Genomic DNA, 21,547 nt, shown 5'->3' with positions numbered 1-21,547 from the left:
CTACCCTAATATTAGAACCAATAAACGAGGTTTGGGTATGTACCTTTGGCTGGTATTAAATGAGGCTTCAACTTATAATGCTAAAATGATATTTACAAGCTTTGTATAATTATTTCGGATATAATGGTATACAACTAGGTTTTCGAATATATCACAGGTATGTTCATGTATACACATTTGTTTATAACAATTCTTCTCGAATGTGTAAATTAAGTAGACATACTATTCATTTAATTCAGTTTTTATTGTTGAAAGATAGTTTTGAACTCAACAATATCCATCGTGTTGTCCTCTGTTAAACAAAACATGTCGTCGAAATACACCAAAAAGTTTCGCCATCGTTAAACATATGAACATAGTTAAAAGTTACAAAAACTTTCACAATTTAGATTATCAATCACAATTTATTTGGCTAATGTCCAATGAAGATAGTCACATTTTTAATCAAATGAGCAATTTAATTAATAATTTAAATGTTGTTCGAAAACAATTATTAGAAACTTAGTGAATTTATATTTTTTACTGTAAAAAGACAGAGGCATAATTTAGATATTTGTAAAGCTTCTTATTGTAGAATCATAAAAGCACTAGGGGAAAAACCAGTATATTTAAATTCAGTTTCCTATATTTTTTAGGATCACTCTATTTGTCAAAGTTGAAACATGGTACATTGTTTTATAAATAAACATACGTGTCATAGGCTGATACAGGGGGCCCTTGGGGACCTGGCCCCCCTTTGTGAGAAAAAATTGGTTGATTATATAGGGAATCACTACAGCATGACATGAGCGGCCCCCCCTTAGGTCAGTCAGAGCCCCCTCCCTCTTTAGGAAAAGTTCTGGATCCGCCACTGAGTGTGTCTTCTTTTCTCTTCGTTTTAATCATTGATTTAATTGTATTCAATTAATTGTAATAATTTTGTTATCATTGGTACCAAATTTAACTTGTGATTATTCTGCCTGTAATGGGCGTCTTTAATTGACAATAAAATATATTCGATTTGATTTGCAACCCATCAAAACAACATCTGATACAAAAATTTGATAATATTTTAAGATATTTGGATAATATAGTGGCTCTCAATAATGACGACTTCAGTGTGTACACGAATGAGATGTATCCAGGTGATCTGACTTTAAATAAAGCTAATACTAACAATGATCATTGCTTTTCTTGGATCTTGATATCTATATCATTAACGGGAAGCTTAATACCAAACTTTATGATAAAAGATATTATTTTTCATTTTCTATTGTAAATAATCTATGTTTAGATGGTGACGTTCCCTTGGTACTATCTTATGAAATACTAAGACTTTTCTACATCAGAAATAAATAACATGAGCTGTATATGGCAAAATATTTAGACATTTTTGGTCCTCAATGCTCCTCAACTTCGTAAAATGTCAATTCCGGTATCTATGATGAGTTGATTTATATATATCAACTTGCACTATTCGCTCGTGTATATGACAACGCATTAAATTTTAGCGAAAGAAATCTATGTTGTAATGAAAAAATATTACGCCAGGGTTTTTGATATCACAAACTAGTTAAAACATTTACTTAATTTTATCTTTGGTACAATGACATCAATCGTAAATACAAATCAACATGCAGACTTCTTATAAGTTAAAGTATTTCACATTCAATCTTTTATTGTAATATTATTTACAAAGCACAAAAATTACGGCATTCACTTCAAAAGCTAACAAAACCTTAAAACAGACTAATTAAAAAAGGATATAGTTACGATACTGTTGTCAGGTAATTAAAGATGGCATATTTTGGCTTCAATATTGATTAACTTATAGGGTCTTTACATTAGAAATAAACATATTTATTCTAAAACCAGTTGTTGGCAGGATACGAGTTATGTTCTTCTCATATATGTTTAATTACAATAAAGTTATAAAAGAACCTTTTGCGAATTTATTTTTTTCTTTTTTGAAATTGAGTAAGGAGAGTATGACGTCATTAGTCCGACCCTAATGTTTGTATGCTTCGATATAGAATAAGATGTGTCAATAAAATGTTATATGAAAAATCGGAGTGTTATATTGGAGTGAGATATTTCTCCGCTCGAGAAAGTTTAATTTTAATTTCCAAAGCGCGAGGCTTTTTAGATTTTTAAAAAGGTAACTGTTGAGAGCGAAGACATATAGTGGTGGAATAAGTTTATCTAAAGATTTTTATCCTTTTTTTTTTAAACATTTGCAGAAAGTTGTGTTCTTTGTATGTGACGTCATCAGGCATGGTCGCCTTTTTTTGTCATGTCCCAATATGAAATTTTAAAAAAAGTAAAGAAAATTTAACTTCATAATTAAATTTCGAACAATCACTAAGTGAGAACAGAAACTTCATTGGTGATGATAAATATTTTTCTCACATCGCTCAAGAAATGTAAAAATAACACAAATATTAGATAAAAGAGAATCATAAAACTTTATTCGTTAAAGCCTAAACAATAACATATATAAACCTTTAACGGTATAAATAGACATAAAGAATTTGTGAAAATATCTATTGACTATATATAAAAAAGAAAAAGTATTAAAATATAAAGAAATTATTTCTCTGCAAAACATATGAACTAACGGTAGCTAGAGACAATAAGCCTACAAATATGTGATGTTTATAAAACTTTTTTTTTTAGAAATTAACTAGATGAATTATGGACAGCACAAAAACAAAATAAAAGAAAGAAAAATTTTTCTGCATTAAGATATTGAGCAGTTCAACGCTGATCCTGAAAAAGTTTATTCATTCCGATTTGGCGATATGATAAGAATTGTATTTCTTTATCATGTACTGGATTTTTTGAAACATCAAAAACCAGGAATAATCATTAAGAATGCCCTTAAAATATGGGTAGACGTAAAAACATTCCAAAACATTAGATGTCAATGGTGCATTGATAAAGGTCCAGCAATAAGATTTTGTAAAGATTGTGGTAAACTTATTGATCTGCAATGCGAAGTCTTTCATCAAAAGATCGGCCCATATCGACTGCACTCAACCGTCGATTTAAGACCGGGCGGTCCTGATTTACAAATGTCTGTTTTTACTCCGAGAAAGATATGCCAACGTCACGGTAATAAGCCACTCAATCATTATTGCTCACACTTTGGTATTTTATTGTGCGATGAATGTATTGAAAATGAAGACTTTAACGTGGACGTTATAGAAGACTTTTTCTCATTACAAGACGCGATGTACGACACAAAACGACTAATAGAGGAAATACTTATTACCCATCAGTATTTACCAGAGCATTCAGAGTTGACAACAATGTTAACATGGATCGATGTTGCCATTGGACTTATTCCAGATTACGAACATTTCACTGAAGTACCCTTATCACCAGATATACAAAGACTATTAGACAACGAATGTGTATCCCCAAATCAGGTTTTCATTAAGTGCAGCGATGTCCATGCCAAAATTGTAGCCATGCAGAGAGATATGCGCGTGGAATTCATGTCCGAAAGAAGAGGTAAGACTATAGTAAAGCATATGGCATCACATTTAATTCAGTACTCATTATCACTTTCACTAGGAACATAACTTAGATAACAGACGAATATGCGTATTGTTGATTTTATCTGTTGTATAATAGGCGTGTAACTAAGTGGTATATACGAAGTGGTATATACTCGATGATGCAGTTGACAAATTGGACTTTAAATGTGGGTATAGTATCAAAACACTAAAGTATTTTAAAGATATAAAGATTTAAATTACCTGTGTATCAATTGAATCATCTGTTTAAACTGCATAATACTTTAGTAAATTTTGTGTCCTATTAAAGACGTCCATTTGATGTCTTTATTACTGGCAGATTCGTTTTTTTTTTTAAATATTTCATGTTGTACAAGTATAAGTATTGATTCACTTATAGGGTCTTTGCATTGGAAATAAACACTTTTATTCTAAGCCACAAAGCCGAGAAAAAAGAGTAATGGATAAGAGAATCGCAACCCCCTACTAACCTTTAAAAATGTAAGCAATGGGTACTTGCGATTTTAAATCTATGCGTTTTCAAAATTAATAGCGACGGACTGTTTAACTTAAATTGATGTTTACACGAGGAATGCAAAAATGACTTATTACATACCATGATGAAATCCAGCTGGTAAGTGGATGGGGGAGCGGACAGAGGGTACCCGTTTTGAGTTATAAACTTCTCACATATGCGTCTTGTGAAACTCTTTTTTATGATTCATTTTTTATATATTTTGCCTTTTTTTTCTCCGGAGGTTGAAATTTCGTGTTTTTTTGGCAAGTGTACAAATGACCAATATAACACCTATGTGTTATCTCTATACATCGTAAGACCTTGGGAACGATTGTATATATAATAACTAACATGTTAATACCAAATCAGGAAAATCTTTATTCCTTATATTATTTTCATGTAAAATTTCACTGGTACGACCCAACGAAGGGTGATCATTTGAAAACAAAATCCCGTACATATTCGTGCAAAGTTTAAAAATAATCACATTGTAATTTCTGTGGTTGAAAATCTCTTCCCTGTTTGACTCGCGTTTTAAACAGACCGAAAAGTACCTCCTAGTATACACCCCTCATTGCATGTAGTGTCTCGTTCTCCACCGGTTTGACACCCTAGATACATATTTCTGCATATTTCTCGTTGAGGTTTCTTTTTATGCTGCAGAGAACACAAATACACGCGTAGATACACATTCTTTGTGAAATCAATGCACTAAATACTTCTTATCCGATATTTGTTTTAAAGGCGATAAGTACATGGCAGCAGGTATGACATGTCCACAAGGCGGCAATTTAAAGGACTGTCATTTACAAATTACACACGTATTTTACCCCAGATACCGGCATTGCATACCTATATAGAAATTTGTTGACAATCGGAATCATACAATATTCACACACAGAAGTTTTCTATGACAACACCACGATGATCAATAGTTAAATTTATGCCTTCAATTGGCCAGATACGGAATTTTATTCCCCCAAACTTTGGCATTTAAAGTAAAGAAATATACCGCATGCTTTTCTTCGCTCGTTTTCTTCTACGGGCCTTCTTACGTAAGAGCTACGTACAGACCAAGAGCAGAAACAATACAAAATAAAATTTGAACTGATCGTTCGGGTGATGGTTAACCCTTACTATGCCAGAAGCCGATATATCGGCTTTTAGAGTTTCCTCCGTAAGTGCCGAGAGCCGATATAACGGCTTTGTTTTTTCTCAATATCGTTAACGGCACCACAAAAGAGGGACGAAAGATACCAAAGGGACAGTCAAACTCATAAATCTAAAACAAACTGACAACGCCATGGCTATAAATGAAAAAGACAAACAGAAAAACAATAGTACACATGACACAACATAGAAAACTAAAGAATAAACAACACGAACCCCACCAAAAACTAGGGGTGATATCAGGTGCTCCGGAAGGGTAAGCAGATCCTGCTCCACATGTGGCACCCGTCGTGTTGCTTATGTGATTACAAATCCGGTAAATTGTCTAATTCGGTAGGTCACATTCATGAAAGGGAAGGGGATTGTAGTTACGACGTAAGGAACATATCCGATATCATTTGTGATACGGTTATTCCATAACGGTCAACCAACTCGTGATGGCGTCCGTAAAATTTACGAAGGGATGATTTCAACTTCACCATTTGGAACTCTTGGTTTAATAGCTTCCTTGTGAGCAGTAACCCTCTATCAAGAAAATCATGATAGGAAATGCAAGCACGGGAATATCGTATCAATTGGGATATATATACCCCGTATGCAGGTACTGCTGGAATGTTGCTACTTAGAAATGGAAAGTTCACAATTGGAAAGCTGAAATCATCTCTTTTGTCGTAAAGTTTTGTTTTCAACCGAGGCAAAGGCGATGACGTCACAATGTTCTGACAGCGTAATCAAGAAGGCCGGCCACGCTCCGTTGATCGGCGTTTTTCATTATAGAAAAAGTCCAACGACATATCGTAATAAATACGCCGATGTTGAATTAGTGAAAATTGTGCCATTATGAAATAAAATATTTATTGTTAAATACTTTGATCTTTTATATTTCATAAAAATCTTTTTAAAATTATAGAAATAAACAGGTATGATACTAAAGTTTCTAACTTTCTTTGAAAAGTTTTCGTATTTCTTCACGTGCGTGACAATTTATTCTTGTTTATTTAATTAAAAGCAAGAATGTGTACAAAGTACACGGATGTCTCCTCGCTCTATCCATAAATTATTAATTTCGAAATCTCAAGCACGACCTGTGTAATCTTTTCGAATCTTATATTCTGTTCTTCTTAATGATATACATCGTCTGATTGTTACGGTTATCGATGGGGTCGCATTTATTATAAATCTTAAAAGTATCATGCAAATAATAATAGGCTTCACCTCGATGGAGTAAATAATGTATAGTCAAATTGAAAACGCAAGGTGTCAATTTATTTATGGACTTTTCCCGTTTAACGCCCAGGAACAAAGTGTATCACCACCGTAAAAGGCCATACACTGGTTGATAAAGCTCAGATATAGAGTCGTTTTGCAGAGTGCTGAAATATAAGACACGGACTATGTGTATAGACACTGAGGTCAACTCGAAATTCACTACATTCAAACACATTTTTAAATGAAAAAGTCGGAAGTTTTCAGTAACAGGAATTGAAGGAGTCAGCTATAATAGAGGAAATAAAGTTATATCTATATACATTTATTTTTAAATTAACAGTGCTTTGTTTTTGCAATACAAATTATTTGAACATTAACAGCTAAAAACAATAAAGTGTGAGAAGAAAATAGAAGACATCGTACTGGCAAAAAAAAATTATAAATACTTATAATATAAGCCTACTTGTAAATACATTTTCAAGATATTTAATTTTATTTTAAGCATTGATACATGAACTCCTGCTTCCGTATACCTTGTATCGAGAGACTGGTCACTATATTATATAAAGATATTAAAGATATTAAATCTTTACATGGATGACACAACTTGAATGGAAAACCACCATACCCCAAAAAAAAAAAAATTAAAAAAATAAAACTTTTTTGTGTGGGTTTTTATGACATGTAAACTATAAAAAGCAGAGTTCTTTTTTCAAGGTGGTGTTTTGAACTTGAATAACTGGACCTGACAAAGACTTAACCGATAATTAAATATAGAAATTCGATTTGTCTAATAAAATACGCAAATACAACTTCCTGCTATATTTCTCAAGAGTGCAATGACACGTTTTTTGAAACTTACGATGCATTCTTTTATGCAATCTTTTCCCGTTTTTCTTTTTTATTTAAATGAGCGAGGACACTTAAAAACATATATTAAAAAACAACAACATTGAAATAATGCATGAATGTTTTGGATTTGAAAAATATTCGAATGATATATATGAAAACCATAAATGTCGACGTTGCAGGCACTGCGCATCAAGAGTCCTTCATTACTCTTACGTCGAACAATGGTTGTTACGTATGACGTCACTATACCACTCTGATAAACAAATCTTCTGACTATCATCTGGCACTCACCAGATAAAAAGCTTGGCACTCAAAGGGTTAAATTTGGATTCCATTATCATGCAATTAAAAACTTTCTAAATCAGTGGAGGATTATGTAATTATCCGGAAAAAATCAAACTGTAGAGTTTTCGTGCGTGCTTTGTAGAGATTAACTGGTTGTTTGTTTTTGTGTCCAGTGACAAATAGTTCATGCATTTGCAAGACACTGTCAGATTGATCTGTTCGAAAAACAGTAATTAATTAACAAAATCTAACTGGCTTATTATGTGATTTCCTTCAAATACAGAATTGCATACTTCAAAAACCATCAACCCTTTCCCCTGCACACGTGATCACCTCTCCCCTCCTACATTCACAAGCAATGATATCAGTAAATTAATATACTAAATTGATTTAATTTTAAATGAATCAAGAAGTGGTATTATACCTTGTTAACATTGAATTTTACCTGTATTAATCGATAGCAAGGTTTTAACATAGTCCTCACATTTATAATCTTATTTGTCAGCCTCAGCTTCGAGTATAACGTTAGGGTACCCAATTTGGCGACGTTTACATACACTTTGCTTTTTTCCGTAAACACTTCATCTGTTGATAAATACTGTGAACGTTTTGTGTATATGTAAATACTTTTACCTATGTTGAAAGACGTGCATAGTATCAAATCAAAAAAATACAAATTGTTTAGTCTCTAGGAAATCTTGTCAGATTTTCGCTGCTATTTTTGCTAAATAGGTTCAATTTGAGTACTCAGTGCAATTTAGGTACCGTTACGTTATACCTTTTCTCAACACGTCTAATAAGAAGTGCGAAATTTAATGATCGATGATGTTTAATAAAGTATCTTGCCCAGTTTATGTATTTTTCATTGATAAAAAGTAGCTTTTTAGAATTGAAGAATTCAATTACTAAAAAATAACCAACACAAAAGCTGCTGCATATATCATTTGATAAAAATACAAAACAAACAGTTCATGTATTTATAAAACACAACCAAAGCGATGGTGTTCTTGTCACCCAAAATGCAAAATGGAAAGTGATTTGTATGTATTCGACGACTTAAACATAGAATAATCAAGCAATGTAAAATACGTGTCATCATGTTAAATATAACTCTACAATTATCTATTTGATCTATCTATTTGGAACTTTAGCTTAAGTAAACATATTTTTCTTAAACACATTATTTTTTTGGATATGTTTGAGTCGTTCAAACGTATATATATTTAAATCTTTGATTTGGTTAAGTGCATTACTTAATAAGACTATTTCATATAACTCAAAATTTTGAGACGTTAGTGCTGGTTCCATTGAACTACCTATTTTAAAAATAAAATGTTTAAACCAATTTGAAAGAAACTGTATGTTTCTGTGTTACTTCTCTAAAATGTCTGTTATATTTCAGCTTTGAATGAACAACAGTCAATGATTCATCGTCGTCCTACAAGAGACCTTTCACAAAGTAGTCAACATGTAAGCGTTATTTGAAATCGTTCAAACCATAACAAAACATTCATCCTAAACACTTTGCTTAATGTGATCCTTATCCATCATTGGCATCTGTTCTTATTTGTAAAGTCTTAGAATTTCGTAGAGGGTATGCACATAGACTAAATGGAAATACAATGGCCATAAGAAGAAATAAAGAAACAAAATACGGGCACATTGATCTTTCCGCAAACACACAAGACGCGACATACAATGATTATAATGCTTCATTACTCGATGAATGTTCGCTTCCTTACGTGTTTTTTTTCACCATAACAAAAAAATAAAATAATGTCGGTTGGTTAGGAACAATCAAATACTAGTATAACATAATTCGGTGATAGTATATTCAATTAATCCCTAGAGAAAAAAAACCCCGGGGAAATCATTTGTTAATAAAATACTACCGAACTATTTAGTTATTCTGATAATGACATGGCTAACACGAACAAACTTTACAATCATAACACATGTGCTCGGGAATGATCTTTGTATATTTTGATCCACATGTGCCAGTCGTCGTTGTACTAATATGAGTACACAGTCGGTGATGAGTCTCCTTCTCTGATGTCACATGGATTTTGTTTGCGAGGAAAGACGAGAATGCGAACAAAATGTTTTAAAGGCTATCCTATTGTTTGCTGAAAACACTTCGTCCAAGCGTTACATACATGACATGTATCATAAATATTGCATTTTGATAAATTTTAGTGAACCAAAGTTGATTTTACAAAGTAAGATTTAGCCCTTAATTATGTCTTTCCAGTTTCTGTGGAAAGACCTATTGCTTTTATTCTGAGTATTATTTTGTTTACTTTCGTTGTGTTGTTACTTCGCAAGATGTCGCTTTGATATTTGGAATATGATATCAAACAGTTTATATGCTTTTGAAACTGACACCGCTTTACCGAATATTTTTCCGTGTAAGAGTTATCTCCCCAAACACCGTTTTTGTTCGTGTTATTTCTAAAACATTGCAACCGTATATGAAAAAAACCTTCATATTAGAGTTATTCTCTCTCTTCTGTATTTGATATAAATGAAATGATTTGTAACTGGGATACCATTAGTGATAAAGTCCTAGAGTCGTTTGATTTGAGGTCCTTGGTCCATAAAAAATGAAAATAAGGCCAAAGTGAAAGGTCAAAGTCATAATAAACATTTGGAGTTTGGCTTGTTATCACTTTTTTTTTCAAAAAGGTACTATGTGGCAATTGTTATGGTCGATGCCACTGCTGGTGAACGTTTCGTCCCGGAAGGTATCACCATCCCAGTAGTCAGCACTTCGGTGTTGACATAAATATCAATTATGTGGTCATTTTTATAAATTTCCTGTATACAAAACTTTGAATTTATCGTAAAACTAAGGATTTTCTTATCCCAGGAATAGATTACCTTAGCCGTATTTGGCACAACTTTTTGGAATTTTGGATCCTCAATGCTCTTCAACTTTGTACCTGTTTGGCTTTATAACTATTTTGATATGAGCGTCACTGATGAGCCTTATGTAGACGAAACGCGCGTCTGGCGTACTAAATTATAATCCTGGTACCTTTGATAACTATTTACACCACTGGGTCGATGCCACTGCTGGTGGACGTTTCGTCCCCGAGGGTATCACCAGCCCAGTAGTCAGCACTTCGGTGTTGACATGAATATCAATTATGTGGTCATTTTTATAAATTTCCTGTATACAAAACTTTGAATTTATTGTAAAACTAAGGATTTTCTTATCCCAAGAATAGATTACCTTAGCCGTATTTGGCACAACTTTTTGGAATTTTGGATACTCAATGCTCTTCAGCTTTGTACCTGTTTGGCTTTATAACTATTTTGATATGAGCGTCACTGATGAGTCTTATGTAGACGAAACGCGCGTCTGGCGTACTAAATTATAATCCTGGTACCTTTAATAACTAAAACGACTATTAAACTAAATTTTGATATTTTCGTATCAAAAAGTAAATTACAATAAAACTGAACTCCGAGGAAAATTCAAAACGGAAAGTCCCTAATTTAATGGTAAAATCAAATGACAAAACACTTCAAACGAATGGACAACAACTGTCATATTCCTTACTTGGTACAGGCATTTTCAAATGTAGAAAATGATGGATTGAACCTGGTTTTATACGCTAAACCATTCATATGTATGACAGATGCATCAAATTTCGTTATTTTTACAACAATGCGTGAAAAAAACAGACATTATCGGTAAAATAGTCAAAATATAGCTACAGCAGTCATCACTGTGTTACAATCTCAAAATAAACGAACATTTACAAAGCACAAAAATCATTTATCACACTAAAAAACACATTCACTGTTTCGCGTCATAAAATGTAAAAGTCACATTTTGTCGTTCAATGTATATTCAAAACAATTATAATTTCACACGGGGAAAAGATATCCTTCCGGGTGGAATTAATTTAATTATTTAGTCTTTCAACCGTTCCTATTTTGTTCTGATTATTATTTTTTTCCCCTTCCGCCTTATTTTTTCCTGATCTGTTTGGTTAATTCGTATGATGTTGCTTAGCTATTTGGTATATGATATTGATTACTAGTAATTTAAGGGGTTTTAAAACTGACACAGCGTAACCAAAAACTTTTTTCTGTAAGAGTTATATATTCGCACACTGTTTTTTCTTGTTATATCTTATACTTCGCAACCGTATCATTTTTTTTTAATTGCTCGTAATATGTTATGATTGGGGACTTTTTGAATTTTCCTTGAAGTTCAGTATTTATTGATTTTATTTTTCAATTTTTACGTTTAATTTTGACCAAATCTGCATATGAGAGTTATTCCCTCTCATGTTTTAATTTAGAATAAGTGATATGTATTTTGACGTTTTAAACCATAAGTGATAGAGACCTAATGGGTTTTGATTAGAGGTCCTTACTCTGTGACATTGAAGTAAAGATCAAGGTCATTGGTAAATTAGACTTTCTAGATTTTGACCTTTGGTTTAAATTCATAAATACACATTATAAAGGTAAAGGATTTTATGCATACGTTTGCAACCCATATGACCTCGAAATAAACAAACCTGAGATTACCTTGTGTAAACTGGAAGTAGCTGTTTTTGTACTTATTTCATGTAAAAGTATATAAAACCATATATATTTTTGAGAGCAGTGTCAAATAAACTTTCAATTAATATCGGAAGAGACAAATTTGTCTGTTGAAATACCTATTGTTTTTCTTCTTCTGATTATTATATTTATTTTCATTTTCCTTCCGCCTAATTTTTTTCCTTCACTGTTTAGGTGATTCCAAAAATATCGGTTAGATATTTGGAATATGATATTGAACAGTTTATACGCTTTAGAAACTGACATTGCTTAACCAAATACTTTCCCATGTAAGAGTTATCTCCACGAACACTTTTTGTTTGTTATTTCTAATATTCGCAACTGTATTAGAAATCGACAAATTTATTTTTCCAAATTGCTCATTGTATCCTCAGGACGTTTTGTTTTATATCGAACAAATCCGTAAAGAGATTCAATAAGAGAGTTATTCCACTTTTGTATTTTATATAAGTGAAATGTATACGTAACTGGCGAAACCACTGGTGAAAGAGACCTAGGGCCTTCAACTTCAGGTCCTTGGTCCATGGCAGATGTTCTACAAATCGAGTTTGTTTGTAAATTTGTTCTCATTTTTTTTTTAATTTATCAACGGAGAATTTAAAAAAGATATGTTATAAATCTTGTTTTAGTACTGACTACCAAACTAATAATATCAAGAGGATAACCAGCCCATCTACAGCGGTATTTATCCAAAACTCTTTCGAGTAATTCGGTAATAATTCAGATGAGGTTGTGTCAAAAACGAAGACCCGTGTACAGATTGAAACATTTATCATCCTTTAGAATTAATATTTTTAGTTTAGTTCATCATTTTTAATATTGTTTTACCTTTAAGATTATCAAACATAAAAGATGTGAATTACTATTTCACAAAACACTTATTCGTTACAATATAAACTATTCAAACACATTTGTTTTCCTCCTTTCTAGAATGAGAACGTTGATGACAACCAAGATGAAAACCCAGCAGATGGTAGTGTTTTACCAGTACAAAACCAGATCAATCCAAATAGCTTTGAAGACTTACATCCACTGTAGATTAAGAAGTTTTAAAAACAGTATACAGAGTTAAAATTTTATCTAACACATTGTAGAATATCTTAGTAACATCTAAAATTAGAAAATTAGCTGAACTGTAATCATTCTTAACAATAGTTACATTACGAATGGAAAAAAAAATTCGTTATCCTGACTCGGTTCATGTAATTTTTCTAGTTAAAGGGTGGGTCAAAGCTAGCTTGTAGACATTTGTTAATATTTTGTATCCTTTAAATTGACAATTGCGTCACTAAATCTATCTGTCAAATCCATGGCATATTATGCCCCTACTACAATAGTAGAGGGGCATTATGTTTTGTGGTCTGTCCGTACGTTCGTTCGTTCGTTCGTCAGTTCGTCTGTTCGTCCCGCTTCATGTGAAAGTTTTTGGTCAAGGTAGTGTTTGATGAAGTTGAAGTCCAATCAAGTTTTAACTTTGTACACCTGTTCCCCATGATCTAATCTTTCTAATTTAAATGCCAAATTAAAGTTTTGATCCCAATGTCACGGTCCACTGAACATGGAAAATGATAGAGCGAGTGGGGCATCCGTGTACTACGGACACATACTTGTTTTCTTTATGTTTTTACTTGTTTTGTAGACCTAGGCAGAATTTTTTTTTATAGCTACCAGTGACTTATATCCCATATCTTAATTTATCATAATTTCAGAAACTCGGAGCTTAGAAATATACCTATTCTTACTGTGAACTTATTATGGGTATTGTACATTTTACATTTTCAATCTTCAAAAGGAGATAGTCATATGATTCCTATTGTGGCTGTATTTTTTACTCATGTTATTTTTATCACCCATGCATATGATGAACTTTCGTCTTTTTCTGTTCGATACTATAAATAGTAGGTAACAAACGTTATAAAACATTTGAGATCTATAAAACTCTAAAATAGTAAATAGAACAGCAAAAGACTTTTGAAGTCTTGGCTGTGCCTTTGAGAATGTCCTATACTTAAAACTAAAATGCAATACTATTAAATGTATTACGTAGAAACGTTATCACAGTGGATAGCCGAGTCGGTTATTGATATATTATCAAAGTATATGAAGTATCTCGTTGAATTATCAATTGAATGTTATCTAAATTCTCCCTTTCTAATTGGGATGAAAAAGCTCTGACTGAAGCACATGTTATATGTAAATTGCTTTAACCCTACCAATGTAAAGAAAAGTACCATTCAACTGTCTTAATAATATTTGTATACTAAAATCTTGAAATTAGGAACTTAATTAAACGTTTTAACTTTTTAAGCATAGAAAGCACTGTCATATAGTCGCCTAAATAGTTTTATGTAATATATATTCTACTAAATCGCTTAGACCTTTTGTCGAGGAATATTTGTTTAACAATGTAAGCTTATTAACGAATTAAATCTTTGTTTATAATATATAAATGCATACTCTCGTTTTTATATATATTAGAACGTTGTTTTTCCCGTTTGAATGGTTTTACACTAGTAATATTTGGGGCTCTAAAGCACTTGTTGTTCGAGTATATATGTGTATATATATTTTTTGTAAGAATGTAAGCTTATTAAGGAATCAAATCTTTCTTAATAATGTATAAATGCAGACTCTTGTTTTTATATGGAATAGACCGTTGGTTTTCCCGTTAGAATGGTTTTATACTAGTCTTTTTTGGGCCCATTATCGCTTACTGTTCGGTGTGAGCCAAGGATACCTGTTGAAGGCCGTACTGTGACCTATACTATGTTTTTTTTTTAAACAAAGTAAGCCTATCAACGAATTAAATCTTTGTAAATAATTATAAATACATACTCCTTTTTTTTATATAGATTAGACAGTTGGTTTTCCCGTTTGAATGGTTTGACACTAGTAATTGTCAGGGCCCTTTATCGCGTGCTGTTCGGTGTGAGCCAAGGCTCCCTGTAAAAGGTCTTACCTTGACCTATAATATGTATATTTCATAAACAATGTAAGCTTATTAACGAATTAAATCTTTGTTAATACCAAAAAATGCAAGCTCTCGTTTTTATATAGAATAGACCGTTTGTTTTCCCGTTTTTATGATTTTACACAAATCATTTTGGAGGCCGTTATCGCCTGCTGTTCGGTGTAAGCCAAAGCTCCGTGTTGAAGGCCGTACCTTGACCTATAATGGTTTACTTTTATAAATTGTTACATGGATGGAGAGTTGTCTCATTGGCACTCATACCACATATTCCTATATCTATCTGTATGACGACTTTATTAGATAGACAAATTTAGGAAAATCCAGTGAGTTTTTAATCTATAATGAAATAACACCGTTATCTGTTATATGAATCAAACAGGCAGCCACTTTCATCTGCTGATTTAGCTTGCAGCCTTTACCTTCAGCAGCATTTTTTAGTGAGTTGGGCTGTCTGGACAAAACTTCCATAAATGAAATATTAACACACGCATTTGAACTTATATTATTTCATATCATTTTCCTCCATTGATTATGTACCACCTAGTCTTGAGAAAAAGAAGACAAGAACAAAATCAAAAACGATTTTTAACTACTAAATTCATTATGTGAAATATAGAATGGACCCTGAAAACAAGATTCGTAGTAAAAAATGACTTTTAAATTTGTTCAATAAATAATAAACATGTGCTGCTGTTAAAGGGACTGCTGCATTGATTGGCTATATATTCCGGATCGAGTCTGTTGTCAATTTTCTATATTAGTTTCTGTGAGGTACTGACTATCATTTTATAATTTATTGTTATTTGACGAAAATTCACTTATAACTTGTACAATAATTTATAATATGGATTTTGGTTTAAAAATAGCTTTGAGACATACCATAAAAGAATCGAAATGAAATAACCATACAGTACATCTTATTTACAAGATGCCAAAATAGTTCTTCAACATTCGTTTGATTAGACGATTGAATTAGGACATCGGGAATTGCATCTTTTGACTTTCACATGTATCTATTCTTCAACACTTTGCAACAACTAATTACTTTAGGATCAATTGCTTTAATAACCAGTTGATGTAATAATATAACATGGACGGCATTGTTAATCAGAATGAGAATGTTGTCCAAAAAGTTTTGAACCTAGCGGTGATTTATACACGAAAGAACAATCATGTGTATTACCAATGTTATTTCAACTGATCGGGCGGAGCTTTCGTTTTAATTTGCATAAGGACAGTCTATTTGAAGATGTGTGTGATAAGGATGATTGCCGTTTAATTATTACTGATTTCTATTCACCTATCAGTGTCATCAAAGGAATTTACAAAAACAATGACTGGACACTTCATTGATGAGTTGATCCTAAAACACCATCTATAGATGGGCTGGTTTGTTGTGAGCGAATCGGTTAAACTCAATCCAGTCAAGTGAAATAAATCGAGTAATACACCAAAGACACGCAAATTTTCACAATATATCGATTCGAAAAAATTTATTTTCATTTCGTTTGGGCGTTTAATATTATCACTTTTAGTTATTGTGTTTTGTTTTAATTTCTGTATATGCTGGCTTTTTTGTTTTATTAATTCATGAATGGTTCAAAATATAATTGTATTTTGTTGTATCAATAAATGTTAACTAATGAGTCTGTTGTAATTGATATCCCTTGGTAACTACATATATACCAATAGTATTAGATATTGATAATTTATAGGAGCCAGCAACTCAAACACAAAATTCTATTTTTTTTCAATAATCGATCAGTGAAGGGCGGTTGTTGAGAACGAGTTCTCGTGAATTCCGTTCAGAATGTTTTAAATATGAACCGGTGTTTCATTAATTGCTATAAGCAAAAGCAATGAGATCATGTTGAAGCAGAAACACTTTAAGGCGTAATTGCTTTCCTCTGCCAAGATAATTTGCTGGGGTACGTGTTTTAACTACGCGCTTGTGATTGAACGATAAATTTACAAGGAATCAACGTCGCTGGATTTTCACTGTCATACTTTTCATGTGCAGTAACATCTATCTACCATTTGTTCATAGCGGTAGGATCGTCCACCACCACAAGTTTCATATGCAAATAGTATGGGTATTTGTCTTCCTGGTAGCACCATGTTTAATAATGAATCGAATCTGCAAAATTTCTATAAAATATAGATACAACATGAAGATGATGTAGTTTTGCTGCATGGGACTTTCTGTACACATAAATGTGAAATTATAAACGTTACAGAATTCATAGATTCTGGCGGTATTCAAGGAATTTCAAAGTATAGTTAAAACTATGGCAATTTTTTTTCGACTCAATTTCTAGGGTGCTACAAACAGCGAAACGAAAGTTTTAACGTTACCAATAGATATCAGAAGATGTGACATGAGTGCTAATGAGACAACACTCTACCCAAATCACAAATTAAAAGTAAACCATTAAAGTCAAAGTACGGTCCTGAACACAGAGCCTCGGCTCACACCGATCAGCCAATTATAAACAGGAAATTCAACAGTATCATCTTTATAAAAAACGAGAAACGAGAAACACCTATGAATCACATTAACAAACGACAACCACTGATCATCAGGTTCCTGACTTAGGACAGGCGCAAACAAATGCAGCGGGTTCACACATGTAAAATAGGCACCAAACTGCATCCTACCTCAAACAACAGTTTAACAACACCACATAGAAAGACCTTCTATATAATATCAATTGAAGTGGATTACTGTAAATACAAAAATAATAAAACAAGGGAGTTAGATAAAAAAAAAAAAAAAGACATTCATAACCTTGCACAGAATGCCACCAAATAAAAATTTTTGTTGTTCTAGTACGATAAGAAAGGTAAAAAATTATCGTCATACTAAACACTTATCAAAGATGGTACATATTAAAATAGTGGGACTAGATAAAACACTAAATAAGTAAACAATAAATACCAAAAATACAATACAAATTGTATCAACAGGTCAAATAAACAGTATCGACAGGCAGTTGGATAGTTCGAAGTAAACCTGTTAATAAATATGTATTACAAAAACAAGTTTGTTTCAATTTTTTTAGGAAAGGTGGTACCCAACACCTTAATTTTCATAAATTTTGGACAAAATGTTTACTTTGACTATTTGACAAAAAAAAAAAAAAATTGAACCAATCACTTTATCAAAAAATGACACTGATTATACAGTAGTTTGAAAAAACTCTTATTTTGATCATTGAGAAGCTTAGTATTTCTTAAACAATACAACGTGATTTTAACGTTGAGCTGATTTTTACAGCGTTATCTCCTTGTAGTGTAAAATACCACTTTAAATGCAAATATGTATTTCTACACATCCACTTTTTGATATCACTCAAAGTTTACTGATTCGAGTAACTTCCAAATTCAAATCCAAAATTTGAAATCCAAGTGAACTATGAGAATGATATTTTATTTTTCACAGTTTGTTTTATAGCACGATGATCTCGAGATGGGAACAAGGAAGACAGTCGGGTAGCTTAATCTAAAAAAATGTTAACACTTGCCCGTGTATTTCATTTTAACAGACGCAATCTCTGTATTACGGGAAAGTTATAACACAAAGGGTTTTCTGTGCCACAAACTTTTGATAACATTTACTTAATTTTATCATCAATAGACATGGTACTAGAATATCATCCGTAAATATAAATCAGCACGCAAACATCTTTTAAGTCAGGTATTTCACATCTTATACGGTGAAATTCTATACAAAGCATAAATTTCGGAAATCACCTCAAAAGTTAAGAAAATATTTAAAAAGACTTATTTAGCACGGATAGAGATATGATACTGTTGTCAGATCATTAAATATGGCATCTTTTGGTATAAACATGTATTCTCTCATAAAATCTGTGCATTGGAAATAAACAAATTTATTCTAAACAAGATGTTGGCATGAAACGCGTTATGTTCTCCTTATATATTTTATAAAGATATATTTTTAACGCTTAATCGGAGGGATTGTGCATGATTTTCATATGATGAAGACATTTTATATACCTTTCAATCAGATTCATGAAGGCCGGGAGTGGGCATGCCAAGAACTGCTAGTAGTTCGTTGTTGATTTAGAATCATATGCAAAACAGTGTAGCTGCGGCCATTGATTGACAACCTTAAATTATCCCATTGACTGGGGCAGATTATGTGAACGTTCGCTGTAACAACCGCTGCTCACTATGTACTTGTTAAAGGCACTTAAACTGTGGGGTCACAAAAGGTTATCAACACCTAAATAAAGAAATTAGAAAAACTAATCAGGAATAACACGATGTTTTGATTTATATCAATAATATAAATCAAAACATAAAGTTATTCCTGATTAATTTTTCGAACTATTTTAATATTAAAGGCGTTAAGAACCTTTGGTGACCCCACAGTTTAAATTCTATAAGAAGTAAGTAGTGAGCAGTTGTCGTTACAGACACACGTTCACCTAATCTGCCCCAGTCAATGGGATAATTTAAGGTTGTCAATCAATGGCCACAGCTACACTGTTTTGAATATGATTCTATGTATCATTGTCATTTTGCTAAGCGTCTTTTTTAAATCTATTTAGACATCGGGCTCTTGAGTTGACTGTGCGTGTTGTTGTGAGTTATTATATTAAACCCTGCTGACTGCCATTGACGATTGCCAAATAAATTGATCACAAGGTGGAACAAAATGGATCTTAATATAACCTTTATACCAAGTAGGAAATAATAAACTTGCGGCAAAGATGGTAAAGCACAACATGAGGTGCTATTTTTTTTTACACTATATCTGGATTACGACAATTAATGTATCGTCAGTGATGTGAGGGATCGAAATGTATTTGGAAGGCCATTTAATTTACTTCAATTTAGAAGAAACTCATGTATTTTAAAGAGTTAAAATAGGATGAACGAATTATATAAACCGGAGGGAATATATAGTACTAATACAAGCCTAAACGAAATAATTATAAACAAGTCTAAATTGAAAACAATGTTCAAACCTATGATTGCGTTGGATAAAAACCGCAATATTTATGAATGTTCATGTTACAAATTTCGTTGTAGAAGGGTCTAAATACAGCACAAACAACATTTTCCAAAAGACCAAAAAGAGTGAAAAAACTAAATTTATCAAAACGCATTAGACTAGCAGGTCGAACAATTGATGTTCTTAAACCCTGCTGCAGGCATTGGCGATTGCCAAATAAATTGATCACAAGGTGTAACAAAATGGATCTTATTATTAACGTAATACCAAGTAGAAAATAATAAACTTGCGGCAAAGATGGTAAAGCACAACATGAGGTGCTATTTTTTTATACCATATCCGGATTTTGACAATTAATGTATCGTCAGTGATGTGAGGGATTTAAATGTTTTTGGAAGGTCATTTAATTTACCTCAATTTAGGATAGATAAGCTTCGATAAGATTCGATAGTTAGCGAAATATTTATGATATAAGTACGTCTGAAACAGTGATGACTCTACAACAGATTTTTGAACATCGGTATACTACTGTTGCCTTTATTTATCCATCGGATAACCAGCAATGATACAAGGCTGAAAATAAATCTGTATATATAATTCGTCTATCCATCGACATAACAATGTTAGATCTGTAAATTTGCTTTAAATTTCTGAAATGTTTTGTTATTCCCTCGCCGGGATTCGAACTCATGCTACTGAGATATCGTGACACTTAATCGCCTTGCACTATGCCTGACGTGTTAGACCATTCAATCACCTAGTCTTCACACAATATATAGCTTTCAGTGGCCGGGTATTACCTTTCTTCGTCATTTTTTATCAAGCGTCGTAACACAGTACATGAGCTGAATTATCTATTGTAAAGGATCCTACAAATTATTGAAGATGCAGTCACAGAAATAATGATATTATATATATATATATATATATACGCCGTGTAAAAGTTGCGATTTTGTACAGGTTATAACATGTACATAGGTTCATCGTAAATTTTATAACATCTACAACAATTGCATTAAAATGGTTTAAACTTGTACAAAATATGAGAATAGAAATATGTTTCTAGTATTACAACACATGCCATTAATCTCAATAATATTGTTTTACTTTACAAGTAATACATGGTGGTTTTGGTTTATAGATTCTGAGTACTGACATTGTTTGTCATCTAAATAACGTATTATCTTGTTCTTTTATTTGTCTTAGTAATATTACTTTTGCTGTTTGGTCACTTTTTGATGATATCTATTTGACGTGGCTTGGTACTTATATATCCCGTTAATGTGTTGTTTGTATTATCTATTATTTTTGCTAGACGTGTGCTTTGTCCGTGTGACTGTTTTAGTTTCTTTGATGCATATGACGAGGCTCTGTACTTTTATACATCCCGCCGTTATTTAACTGCATTCAAATGAATTCATTTTGGTGTATGGTTTTGAATGGTTCATGGTTGAGTTTTATAGGTTTACAAGTAA

General features: G+C 32.3%; 1 long non-coding RNA gene across 1 annotated transcript; it reads left to right on the top strand.

Moving 5' to 3' along the window:
- Window positions 1–16: 16 nt before the first annotated feature.
- On the top strand, window positions 17–16,734 carry LOC143049793 (uncharacterized). The gene is made up of 4 exons (XR_012970316.1): window positions 17–157; window positions 2,656–3,495; window positions 8,936–9,003; window positions 13,048–16,734. It is a non-coding gene; the product is annotated as an uncharacterized LOC143049793 (long non-coding RNA).
- Window positions 16,735–21,547: the final 4,813 nt, after the last annotated feature.

The sequence above is a fragment of the Mytilus galloprovincialis genome, chromosome 10 (assembly GCF_965363235.1).
Source record: "Mytilus galloprovincialis chromosome 10, xbMytGall1.hap1.1, whole genome shotgun sequence".
Lineage (NCBI taxonomy): Eukaryota > Metazoa > Mollusca > Bivalvia > Mytilida > Mytilidae > Mytilus > Mytilus galloprovincialis.
Note: the sequence above shows the minus strand (reverse complement) of the source record. Positions and strands in the feature narration are given on the sequence as shown.